The 14,042-nt window shown below is 39.7% G+C and overlaps 1 long non-coding RNA gene across 1 annotated transcript in view; it reads left to right on the top strand.

The window, feature by feature from the left end:
* Positions 1-12,143, top strand: part of LOC147571869 (uncharacterized) — a 131,302-nt gene extending 119,159 nt beyond the window's left edge. The window contains exon 5 of the long non-coding RNA XR_015246896.1: positions 11,446-12,143. This is a non-coding gene — a long non-coding RNA (uncharacterized LOC147571869). The remainder of the gene's footprint in view (positions 1-11,445) is intronic.
* The last annotated feature ends 1,899 nt before the right edge of the window (positions 12,144-14,042 follow it).

Here is a 14,042-nt window from a genome sequence, read left to right as displayed (position 1 = left end):
AAATACTAAATTCATATATTTAAATAAGTAGTAAATAATAAAATTACAACTTTTTCAATTCTAGAGTTTATAGAATATATCTCAATTCAAAAATTGGTATAAGACATATACATATTACATTAGACCTTCTACACATAGGTATACATATATAGGTGATACAGACATATACTGATACAGGTGAAGATGGATGCATGTGTATATGCATATATGGCAAATACTATCCTGATGTGCAATATCCAGAAACAAAAGTTAAAAAACAAATAGCAAGAAAATAGACCGGGTGTTGTACTAAGAAATGATTCCTTCTATGAAAGAATCTACACATTAAACTGAGCAGAATTTGGGGTGCCTGGGTGGCTCAGTCAGTTGAGCATCCAACTTTGGCTCAGGTCATGACCTCACAGTTCGTGGGTTTGGGCCCCACATCGGGCTCTGTGCTGACAGCTCGTAGGCTGCAGCCTGCTTCAAATTCTGTGTCTCCCTCTCTCTCTGCCCCTCCCCTGCTCATACTCTGCCTCTCTCTGTCTCTCAAAAATAAATAAATGTTAAAAAAAATTTAAAATGAGCAGAATATGTATTTTTTTTACCTCAGTAAGTCAGTCGCTCAAATCTTCTATAGACTCCAAAACAGTGTCCACTTCAACATCAATGGTGGACAATGCCAAACCTCCACTGTAGTTTTTAGAGAACATAAGGCGAAGAGAGTTGAAGCCTTTTCCAGGGACCTGAATGACACTAGTCCCAAAGATGGGTGTTTAAGGTCAAAGCCAACATTGTGCTTGCACTAATGGATGTGAGGTGACAAATGCACCCAAGTATTTGTGTGCATTTTTTAAACGGATTTGTGTGTGTGCATTTGTGGGTGTGGGTGTGTGTTGTGATATGCAGTACCCTTAAAGTACCAAGTATTATCTAAATTCCTACAGTCAGACCATAGTACCTTCCTTGACTTCTAGTATAAATATAACGTCCTCTCTCTCGACTAATCACTTGCTATTACATCACCCTCTTTTCTCTTCTTGATAGTACTTCTCATGACTTACCTTATTACCTTATAGTTATTACCTTACATGACCTTATGGTTCCCCCTGCTTATAATTGGACTTCTCTCCATAAAGAAGTCCTGTATAGAGGAGAATTTTTTCTGTGTTGCTCACCAAAATAACGTTGATAAACCAGAGCTATGCACATAGTAGGCTCTCAATAATTATTGACTGAATGCAGAAATAAACTATATATTTAACTCTAATTTATTGTGCATCAGAAAGAATTATCTTCTAAAATGAATCATTCTTTCCTCATGAATATGCTCTTCCCTTTTTCCCAGTTTTGAAATGTCATTTCCCACAAATACGGTCTTTCATTCTTCTGAAATGGTCATTAGAGTAAAACATGAAACAAGCCATTGTTCCTAGAAGTAGGGAAATAAGAAATTGTCAGAATCTGCTATGCAAGACATCGTGTAATGTTTTCTCCATGACATCTATAGTATATCACAAATTTTCACTCCTTAAAAATTAATTGGAATTGTTCTTTATATGTTCAAATGAGTAAAATGTAAAAGTTGTTAACTTCTTACTTTAGTCTTCAGAGAAAGAACTCTTATTCTTCAGAAGTAAATTACTCATTTTGTTACCCTGACGCATCACAAAATCTTAGAGCAATACAATAAATTTCAGTAAGAGAGACCATATTCCAAATCTGTGATAGTTTGCACAAGAACAGATCAAAATCTACCTTTGTATTTATGTATGAAAAGGAGTTTGCTAAGTATGTAATACTGCCAAGGTTATTTCAAACAGGAGGTTTTGAAAAACAGCTGGTTTCACACACTTAATAGCAATTTTGTACAGCACGATAATATGCTAACTTTTAAGATACTTACCTATTTCCAGTGCCAATCTGTTCGGGCCACATCTGGAAAATTTAGTCATTAAAATTTAGTCTAATATTGTTTGCATCTGAGAGTGTTAACAAACTTGCCTAAGTAAGAAAGGATTGCCATACACTCTAAGCCATAAATGCAACTTGGCTGTTATATACACACACTCGTGCACGTGCACATGTGCACTAACACACACACACAGAGTGATTTTTTTCCTTTGTGAAAAGGGACTGTTCATATCCTCAGATCATTTTCTATTATAAGAGAAAATATGCTATCTCCAGAAATAATGAGAGGTTAGCTTTTGAGAGATTTTTCTCCACTTTTTAAGTTCATTAGGTAAGTAGAAAGGACATGATTAAAACAAGAGTTTTAAAGTTTTAAATACACAATACATTCACACAGATATATACAGAAACACACACATACGTGCAGAATTTATTTTTAATCAACCTAGCTAATAATAATTTTCATTAAATATAGCCATCTTCTTCAAGAATGGGCCCCATGCTTAAAACCCCCAAAATTTAAAAATTAATAAGATCCTGGCATATAGTGCCTGATTAAAATTATAATATAAATGGACATATGTCTATGCTAAATATTTAATCTTTCTGAAAACCAAATGTAGTTTAATAAACCCACGCTTAGAAAAAACTCAAGCATGTATTTTATTTACAACATTTATACTCCTGGCCCGCCAGAGGCGAAGCATAGCAAAGGCGTGGAGTTCACTCGTCCTTTTCTATGCTTCCCTTCGTAGCTCTTCAGTTAGATTCTAACTCAGACATTTACTGAGAACATTATGCGGCAAATATAAGACTAAGTGCTAAGAAAACAAAATTGATATCTTTTCTGATTTAAAGGAGTTCACATTATAATGGGCTTAAAAATATGTAAACAGCATGTCAACTCTACTTCGATAAAAAATAAATAAAGAGGACTTCAAGTGTGTATACACACATATATAGGTACACACACATATATATACAAATAATGAATATTTAGTGCAGAATAATGAATATTTAGTACAGAATAATGAATACTTAGTACAGAAATGTTTGGTTACTGTATATATGATAATAAATGGCTTTGCCACTTTACCAAAATGAGTTCACAAACTTCGGTCATTTGAATACCATCTTTCTGATATTTGCTCTTTTTGAATATATGACTATTATGTATTTATTATTTTTCAATAGGTTAATCTAGCACGTCTCCCTAATTATTGAAAAAGAAACCTTTTATGAGACTCTTGTATAGAAACTTCTATCTTTTGCAATAAGGAAGGTTACCTTACAAATAAATGCAGTGAAACGCAGTGTTATACAGTTATGGCCAAATACTACCACCAAATACTGTGATCAGTCACATCTCCAAATCTGAGACCTACTCTCTCTAGGTTAGAAAAGGAAAGGTTAGCAATATCAGAGAAGTGCTAAAGGCTCCTGTCATCCAACTGGCCCTTCTGCCTGATTTGATCAGAAGTTTGAGAGGAATTGAAAAGGGAAGGTTTGGGGCGCCTGGGTGGCTCAGTCGGTTGAGCGTCCGACTTCAGCTCAGGTCACAATCTCACGGGTGAGTTCGAGCTCCGCGTCAGGCTCTGGGCTGATGGCTCAGAGCCTGGAGCCTGCTTCCGATTCTGTGTCTCCCTCTCTCTCTACCCCTCCCCCATTCATGCTCTGTCTCTCTCTGTCTCAAAAATAAACATTAAAAAAATTTTTTTTAAAGAAAAGGGAAGGTTTTTTTTCTCACTATGTAATTCAGTGCCACCTTTTTTTTGAGTTTGTTCTCTCTGGAGTTTTTTTGTCCCTGTTTTCTCTTATCCTGTCTTTCTGTAGGTCACTTGCATATTTTCTAGAATTTCATTTTGATTTGTCTTTAATGCTTACGAGTGCGTATTTTACACTCAAAATACCGTAACTTTTTCGTGGTTGCTCTGGGTGTTACGTTACATCACATCACATTATGTACAATTGATCACAGTCTATTTCAGTCCTCATTTCACCTGTGAAGTATAGAAATCTTACCACGCTTTACTTTCCTCCCATTAGTAAAATAATTTTCATAAATATTTCCTCTATAAACATTCAGAGCCACATCAGTGTTACAATGTTTGCTTCAAATGGCATAATTCAGAAAACGTAATTTAGAAATTCAGAAGGAAAAAAAAAGTCTATTGTATTCACACATGTTTCTGCTTACTGTGTTCCTTCTTCCTTTCAACATGTCTTTTTCATGGTTTTCTTTCTGTTTAGATGCCTTCCCTTCATCATTCTCTTTGGACAGGTCCATTGGTAACAACATCTCTTAGTTCTCATTCATCTGAGGGTGTCTTGATTTCCGCTTCATTTCTGAAGGGTATTTTCACTGAATCTAGGATTCTTCAGCATTTGGATAAATATGGTGCCACTTTTTCCTAACCTTTATGTTTCCTGATGAGAAATGGACTGTCATTGTAATGATTTTTCCCCTAAAGAAAGGCATTGCTTTTCTCTGTCTGCCTTCACAATTTTTTGTGTGTGTTCAGTTTTAAGAGGTTTCATTATGTGTTTGAGAATGGATTTCCTTGGGATCCCCACCCCCACCCCCATTTAGAGCTTGTTTCTCAAGTCTGTAGGTGTATCTCATGCCAAATTTGAGAAACTTTCAGCCATTATTTCTTTGAGTACTTTTTCAGCTATGTTCTTGTGGTCTTTCCGTGTGAGACCCCAGTGACACAAATGCTGTATCTTTTTTCTTTTTTTTTTTTTTTTTTTTTTTTTTTTTGGTAGTCCCAGGGGTCCCTGAGGCTCTGTTCATTTTCTTCTCACTCTATTTTCTCCCTGTTGTTCGGATTGGGTGATTTCTATTGTTCTATCATTTAGCTCCCCAGTTCTTTTCCTCTGTCCTCTCTATCTTACTGTGGATCCCATCCACCGATATTTTTATTTGGGTTATTGTTTATTTTAGTTCTAATATTTCCCTTTGGTTTTTCTTTATTTAATGTATTCCTTCGCTGAGATTTCAATTTTGAAAATTTGTCTCAAGCATATTTATAATTGCTTGTTCAAGCACTGTGATGGCTGCTTTCAAATCTTTGTCACATAGTTCTAACACCTGTGTCATCTCTAAATTGGCATCTACTAATTGTCTTCTCGTTTGGCTTGAGATCCTCCTGGTTCTTCAGGTGCTAGGTAATTTTACTGAATTCCAGAAATGTTTAAATTATGAGACTCTGGATCTCTTCAAACTTTGTTTTACCCGGCATTTCATGATATTGCCCCAACTACCGAAGGTAGAGAGGATGCCATATTGTTCCTTCATGGTGGAGACAGAAATCCAGAGTCCTTACTCTGCCTCACACACAAAAAGGAGGATTCCTTATTACTAGGGTGTTAGTTCTAGATACCCACATGGGCTGCACTGACACCACAGTGGTGGGTGCCTCACTAACACTGGGTGATAGTGACTAGGCTTCACTTGACACCATCCTGATGGCTAAGTGGAGGGGTACATAATTATTATGGATGAGGGTGAAGAAAGTTCAGGTTCCCCAGCAGTCACTGACACTGTCTACTCAACATCTCTACTACCACACAGGGGGAGGTGTTGGGGTGCCTCATTAGAGCCTCACAAGGGTAAATTTAGATCTAGATTTAGATTCTTCATTTTGTCTTTGCTGGCGTGGGTGGAGGAAGAACCTGAGATATTTTTCTGTGGTGTTTGGCTGTGGTGTTTGATTATTATCTAAAAGTGTTTTCTGTCCTGCTCATCTGCCTCTCTCCTGGTTCTTCGACTAAAGAGAGCAAGCCCTTCAGGGAGATCTTTTTGTGTCCTTATCCATCAGCATTCCCAGGTTACAGTTGTCTTAGTCTGGTCAGGATATCATGAAAGACTACCATAGACTGGGTGGCTTATAAATAACATAAACTCACTGCTCACCATTCCAAAGGCTGGGAAACCCAAGATCCAAGTACTAGCAGATAAGGTGTCTCATGAGAGTCCCCTTTCTGGTTCATAGATGGCTACCTTCTCACTATGTCCTGACCTGGTGGAAGGGGTGGGGGATCTCTCTGAGGTCTCTTTTATAAAGGCCCTAATGCCATTCATGGGGTTCCACTCTGACAACCTTGTCATCTCCCAAAGACCTTACACATCACACTGGGAGTTAGGATCACATTGGGAGTTAGGATTTCAACATATGATTTTGAGGGGAACCAAGCATCGTCTGTAATACCAGCTTCTTTGGTTCCAAGTGTAGGTTACATGAGGCAAAGAGAAGACCGAGGGAACTCACCATTACATCTTTCCTTGGAACGATATCAAATTACTATCATCTTCTCTCTACCTCTCAGAATCTTCTTGTGTCTCTGTTTTTATATAATGTCCAGGGATTTTAGTTATACTTAGTGAGATGAAGCAGAGGTCCAGTTCAATACTGTGAACACCTTATTGGATGACACACAAAATTATCTCAAGTACCACTAGTACTTGTATTCTGGCTTTGAACATATTTGTCTAAACTCTTTAATATGACTTACTCATACCCATCATGTCTTTTAAATACTCTTTTGAAGTATTATATTATTTGGGCCTAGTTTCCATCTTTGAATTGATTTTCTTTTATGTATGTATGTATGTATGTATGTATGTATGTATTTGTTTATTTATTTATTTGAAAGAGAAAGAGAGCATGAGTGTGGGAGGGGCAGAGGGAGAGGGAGAGAGAGAATCTTAAGCCCCAACATGGGGCTCCATCTCATGACAGTGAGATCATGACGTGAGTTGAAATCAAGACTTGGATGCTTAACCAACTGAGCCACCCACGCACCCCTCTTCTTTGAACTTATTTTCTAAGCCCATAGAATAGCATTGTGAAAAGTATATTGAATTAGAACCAAACAAGCTGGATTTGTGTTTCATTTCTACCGTTTACTAGTGGGTGGTCTTGAAGAATTTATTTAGCCACCTCTGCATTAGAGCCTTCTTCTGTGCAATGGTTATATCAATATTTCCCACTCCACAGATTTTTCTTGTGAGGTCAAAATGTAACAATGTATATGGAGGAGACATATGTCCTTGCAGCATAACAGGGTATTTCATAAATGCTTATGGAATCTGATGTCTTCAGAGCAGGCGATTTACATGCCACTTCCCCCTTAAATGAATAGGATTACTTTTACTCCAGCTACTGAAAAGAAAGGTAAGAAGGTCTAATAAGTTGAAGTAGGGATGAACTAGATGGTAGAACTGAGTAAGTTACATAATTTTTGTGGTTAGCACCCTCAGGAAAAAATATGGACACAACTCCAGTTGACTAGTTCTAGCAGTCGAATTAAGCTGATACGCTGTAAAAAAACACACAACCTCAGTGGCCTAAAACACTGAAGGTTTATCTCACACTGACTCATATTCTGTGCAAGGTGGCTGTCTTCCATTGGATGGTTCCAGTCACTGTGCCTCTATTCCACAGCAGCTCCCACACGTTGCCAAGGAAGACTAAGAGAGCACTAGCAATTAGTGTAGTAATTAAACGCTCTTTGCTCAGAAGTAATGTCACATACACTTAAATTTGCTTGTGCAAAATAAGTCACATGACCTGGTCTCAATATGCATGGAATTTCATGCCTCTCTGTAGCTAAACGGAGGAGAGTTGCATTTGTTAGTGGGCGTTATCAGTGCCTATCACATGGACCTTCCATACTAGGCCATTGTGAGGGATAAAAATGAATGATGTATCTGGTGCCTGGCTGACTCAGTCAGTAGAGCATGTGACTCTTGATCTCAGGGTTGTGAGTTCAAGCCCCACACCGGGGGTAGAGTTTACTTAAAAAAAAAAAAAAGAATTATGTATATATGGCAGATATAGCAACTCAGTCCCTCCTTTTGTGTTCAGAGAAGCAGGATTTAGTAGGTCTGCAGCAGATACTTACTTTAGGGGAGACAGAAATCCTCTTTTGCTCCTGGAGGTGTAGGGGAATCTTGATTAATCTTCCAATCATGGTGATTGTTTGTCTTTGCTAATAAGTACTGAGAGACTCTTGCTACAGATTGCTAGAAAGTATTCACGGCTAAAAAACAACATGGTTTGGGGCACCTGGGTGGTTCAGTCGGTTAAGCCTCTGACTTCACTCAGGTCATGATCTCATGGCTCACGGGTTCGAGTCCTGCATCAGGCTCTGTGCTGACAGCTCAGAGCCTGGAGCCTGCTTTGGATTTTGTGTCTCCCTCTCTTTCTGCCCCTCACATGCTCACGCTCCCTCTCTCTCAGAAATAAACATTTAAAAATAATTTTTAGGGGCGCCTGGGTGGCGCAGTCGGTTAAGCGTCCGACTTCAGCCAGGTCACGATCTCGCAGTCCGGGAGTTCGAGCCCCGCGTCGGGCTCTGGGCTGATGGCTCAGAGCCTGGAGCCTGTTTCCGATTCTGTGTCTCCCTCTCTCTCTGCCCCTCCCCCGCTCATGCTCTGTCTCTCTCTGTCCCAAAAATAAATAAACGTTGAAAAAAAAAATTAAAAAAAATAAAATAAAATAATAAAAATAAAAATAATTTTTCAAAAACATGTTTTTTTAAATAAAATAAAATTACAATATTTATTTAAAGTGACATAGCATTTATTCAACTTTAATATATTATAAACTTAAAGCAAATTGTGTATCTATTTTTATAAATTAACCTAGCAAAATATTATTGCAATGAATACTAAGACCTTAAAAAGTACTTGTCAAAACAGCCTGCTTATGAGTTAAGACTTCTATCTAGAATTAAAATTTTTAGAAAATATAGTAACTGTGTTTTGGCTAGTTAGTGTTTTCTAATACATTGGAGCCATGACTAAATAAATACACTCTCCGTTAGTGGGCTGAAAGTATTGATTTGCCCTCAAGTAAACATTTTAAACCAGACTTCTTCCCTTCTAAACATGACTGAATTTGTATTACTTGTGGTATATTCAAAACTAGTAAACAGACTTTAATAGTATTTTATATTCCTTTAGTCAATTTGGGATCCCCATCACAAATGGCATTCAGTGGCTTACCTGTGCCTGCCGGGGTAGGGTAGGCACACGCTGAGCCAAGCAGTGCAGTGCGTGACCCTGGACAGCTAAGAACATCACAAACCTGCTATGGCTCAGTCTCAGGTGGCTGGATGTCACCAGGCCCGCTAAAAACCTGGAGGACGCCGACGGCTCTCGGGGGGCACTAGTTAGCATGCCAGAGTCTCATTCTTTATTGAAATTAACCAGACAAATCGCTTCTCCAACTAACAGCAGTACAACACTACCCTCTCCTTCCCTTCTTCCTTTCTGGCCTGGTGGTATGATGATGTGAAGCTGGGAGCTGTAGCACCCACTTTGGGATCCTGAGTGGGGAAGCTGAGGACAAAGTCTACCATGATGAGAATGGCAAAGCAAAGAGATGTTAGCAACGTGGGTCCTTGATGATTCTACCAAAGCACTGAATTAACTGACCCCTATGTACAGACCATGTGGCTGTGTGAGATCACAATTTCTTCAACGTTGGAGTCACTTTCAGCTGAGTCTTCTCTTATTTGGACAGCGTTTGGGAACATCTCATAAATTACTATCCGTACATAAAAAGAATTACAGAAACATATATATATATATATATATATATAGAGAGAGAGAGAGAGAGAGAGAGAGAGAGAACTATAGGTATATAGATAGTATCAAAACATTCTGAATTAACGTATGGAGGTATACTGTGTTCTCAATCTTGCCTCAAATAATGACCAGGAAATTGCAGCATCACCCTATCTCACCGTGTTTGGGAGTGCAGTCATTTCCTGTCCCCAGAGCTAAATAAACACTTTCATGGAAATTGATGGTGTTTTGTAAAGGAAAAGTCCACTGACAGTTCTGCCTTTATGAACTGTGCAAATCCAGAGGAGAAATTCTATCACAGAGGCCAGTTGTTGACTGATTAGCAAGTGGTAACATCACTGTGTGAAAAAAGGGGCGGGTTGTTTTGTGCAGATCCCCAAGGCCTAAATCCTTCTGGCACCACTAACTAGTGGTGCTCCTCCCTCAGACATTAGCTTTAACCTTCGGAAGGTTGATACTCCCAGTGGGTGAGCATTGACGTACGGCCGGAATGGCGTGTGAGATCAGTACTGCACTTTTAATCATATTGGAATTTAACTTTAAGCTAAAGCCTCAATTAGGGGGATTAAAGGTAACTAACACATGCCTAACTTAAGTCATCTTTCCTTACACTCTCCTAATATAAGCAGAAAAATTTCTTATGTCAGGCTCTCTAAAAATCCACTCAGACGAGTGCTCATCAATTCTTCAGTTATTTATTAGACATTTATTAGGCGGAATGCTGGGTCCTTTAAATAAGACAGTAAGACCTGGCCCCAGCCCTCAGGGAGGTCACAAGCAGCCCACCAGATGTAGAGAGTAAAGGAAGATTACACAAGATAATACAAGAAGAGAAATGTCAAGGGTCTCAGCAGTGGAGTAAAGAAGAGAACATTTCAAATCTAGGCATGATATACTTGGGGAAATTAAGAAAAGTCTGTGCAGGCAGTGATCTTGAGATGGGTCATGAAGGAAAGACTTAATTTAAACCTAAGGAGTGGGGCGCCTGGGTGGCGCAGTCGGTTAAGCGTCTGACTTCAGCCAGGTCACGATCTCGCGGTCTGTGAGTTCGAGCCCCACGTCAGGCTCTGGGCTGATGGCTCAGAGCCTGGAGCCTGTTTCTGATTCTGTGTCTCCCTCTCTCTCTGCCCCTCCCCCATTCATGCTCTGTCTCTCTCTGTCCCAAAAATAAATAAACGTTGAAAAAATAAAAAAAATAAAAAATAAATAAACCTAAGGAGTCACAAGGACACCTGGGTGGCTCAGTGGTTATGCATCTGACTCTTGATTCCAACTCAGGTTGTGATCTCACAGTTTGTGAGTTCAAGCCCTGCATTGGGCTCTGCACTGTATCAGCGCAGAGCCTGTTTAGAAGTCTCCCTCCCTCTGTCTCTGCTCCTACCCTGTGTGCTCTCTCTCTCTCAAAATAAATAATCTTAAAAAAAAATTAAACATAGAGCATTTTATTTTTTTTTTAATTGTTTTTTTCAACACTTATTTATTTTTGGGACAGAGAGAGACAGAGCATGAACGGGGGAGGGGCAGAGAGAGAGGGAGACACAGAATCGGAAACAGGCTCCAGGCTCTGAGCCATCAGCCCAGAGCCTGACGCGGGGCTCAAACCCACGGACCTCGAGATCGTGACCTGGCTGAAGTCGGACGCTTAACCGACTGCGCCACCCAGGTGCCCCAAACATAGAGCATTTTAACATCAGAACACAAATTAAGAACAAGAGACTCATATTTGAACCCAGATGGGTTTGCAACCTGACTTTGCTCTTAGTAACTGGACTTACTTTAGGAAGTGAGCTAGTCATTTGACTCTGTTTCTTCATCTTAAACATGGATATAATAATATTCACTTTATAGACTTAGTAGAATAGTACCTAGTTTTTATCTAAGATATATTAACTGTTATTATTATGATTTGTATCAAGTTTTCCTAAAGAGATGACATTTGAGATTGGTTCTTAAAGGAATCGTAACAAATGGAAATGTGAGTGAAGAGCATTATAAATGACTGAACAACTTATTTGAAGACCCAGAGAACTCAAAGAACGGGAGCCAGGGAGTGATCTTTTGGAAAAGAGCATACAACTGTGGAAAAATGGGATAAATCAAGGTAAGAGTTTACAATGCAGATGTGACTCCAAGAATGGGGCCTGAGAATATCAAATTTCCAGTCAAGACATCAAAATATAGCTTTGCTCAGCTGGTTGTACCAGCATCCTAGCACCATAGATAAACAGTGATACAGAATGTGTCAAAGCAAACAGTCTAACAGTAGATACGAGAGAACAGTGAGAGTTGACCAGCATCACTGGAGCAATCTTCCTATCGTGCCTTCCTTTTCTAAGGAGTTCTAATATTAGAAAAGAACTCAGAGAACAAACATGGAGATCTCTTTTAGGTGCTGCACTTCACATGACATTCATGCTGAGACTTTCTCCATCCACCACCTGTAGATTCACACAAGTACATACAGACGACGTCATTAAGCAATTATTACAGCTCAGGTCGTGTTCAACTTTGTTATAGACTCAGTATCCTTCTCTACACAGCATGTGTGACAGCCACTAGCATTGAATTGGAGTTGAAACCTACTTATGCACCTATTTTGGTCTTGTTTCTTTGTTGGACCTTGAATATACTGAGAACTGGCAAAATTGAAATTTTTGAGCTGTGAAATTGAATGAGAGATGCGGTGGAAGAGGAGGTTGGAGAGATTTGAAGTTTGACTTGATTCACCGGTGCTGGCTTTGAAGATGGAGATAAGGGACCAGAAGCCAAAGAATGTAAGTAGCTTCTCGAAGATGAGAATGGACCCCCATCTGGCAAGCCTGAAGAAAATGGGGTCTTCAGTCCTACATGAAACTGCATTCTTCCAACAACCTGAATGAGTTTGAAGTGGACTTACATACAGACCTTCCAGAAGCCCTGCTGATACCTTGGTATCAGTCTTGTTGAGACTCTCAGCAGAGAACTAGCTGACCCCTGCTTTGCCCAGAATTTGACCTGCAGAAACTGAAATGATACATTTGCATTGTTTTAAGCCTCTAAGTACTTGGAAATTTCTTAGAATAACAATAGAAAATGAATATACAATTAATTGACACTCTCTAGGAAATGTGTCCTAACTATCGAGTACTATGAGAAAATACCCCACCCCAGTATCCTCACACCACATCAGACAAGAAAGCATTCACTGAACACTTGAACGGGCAGAAAATTTGAGTTACCTACAGTACAGAGGAAGGATTAATGTGCATGGAAGTTAGATTACGGAACTCATGGAGCTATGGAAGTCTCTTCTGTAATTGGAGCTTCATGGCATATGAACGCAGCTGCAACTTTCTAGTATAAAATTCCTAGCATCAGTTCTGAAGGAATGGGAAGCAGCAAAAAAAGGAAGTAGAAAACCTAATTAGTAAGATTAATTATGATAAGACCCACAGCTAGTTTGGGGCTCTGTATAGCTGTGGATGATAAGGATACAATGCATGAAACTATAGATAAATCCCCGTGTTCGTGAGAATGATTCTATAACAGATTTTTCCCAGCCTGGGGACACAAGAGCATGGAGGGAGGGATGGGATAGGATGGCAAGAGCTGTGAATAATAATTCTATAGCTCATTTGCACTAGCTAGATGGCTAAGTTACAAGAACTCCAGCTGGCTTCCTCTTCTTGACCCTCATCAGTACTTCTAGCAGTCTCTGCTCCTACCAGACCACTGAGGGATTCAAACAGATAAATGTCACCTTGAAGCTGTTGTTGAATGCAGTAATGTCATGCACACATTGCCTGATGCTGCTATATCATCACCATTATCATCAATCATCACATATTGAGCATTTACCACCAGCCGGGTGTTATGTGTTCATTATCTCCTTTAATGCTCACAATAATACCCTACAAGGGAGATAGTATTATTATTCCATTTTGAAGGCGAAGAAACTGAGGTGTAGAGAGGTTAAATAGCTTGCCCAAAGTCTCAAACTAGAAAGTGGTGATTGACCCCTAGAAGTCTGACGTCAGAGTTCTTTATCTCATACCATATTTTCTACTGGTACAGGTGCCACAAATTCTATAAAGTGGTACCCAATAGCTGGTCTGTTTTTGACCTGAGCATGAAGGCCAAGATGAGAAAGTGACACAACTCTGATTTTGCAGGAAGTGGAAGTTATCTTGGGCTCCTGTGCTGGTGCTGAATCTCAGCCTCCTAGCACATGCTCTTGTCTGTACCTGCAGAGGGCCCAGAGCAAAGGTCTCGGTTACCAAGCCCTGGGCACCTCTCCAGATCTGCCTTCCAGCCTCCATTCTGAATGTGGGGCTCTGTCCTGACATCTCATTCTCTCTGCCTAGCCTCTGGCTCCTTGTATCTTCAGAGAGAGGGTCTTGGCTTCCTCCGGAGCCTTGCCTTTGGATGCTACCTGTAGTGGGATTCTTGACTCTAGATGCTCCCTGTCCTAAACACCTCTCCTCCACCGGTGTTTCACCCAGCCTAAGCCCAGCACCATGGAACCAGAACCTCAGTCTGTGTCTTACATTCCGGGTTCACAGCTTACTGAGAA

The sequence above is a fragment of the Puma concolor genome, chromosome F2 (genome assembly GCF_028749965.1).
Source record: "Puma concolor isolate L17-30 chromosome F2, mPumCon1.1.hap2, whole genome shotgun sequence".
Lineage (NCBI taxonomy): Eukaryota > Metazoa > Chordata > Mammalia > Carnivora > Felidae > Puma > Puma concolor.
Note: the sequence above shows the minus strand (reverse complement) of the source record. Positions and strands in the feature narration are given on the sequence as shown.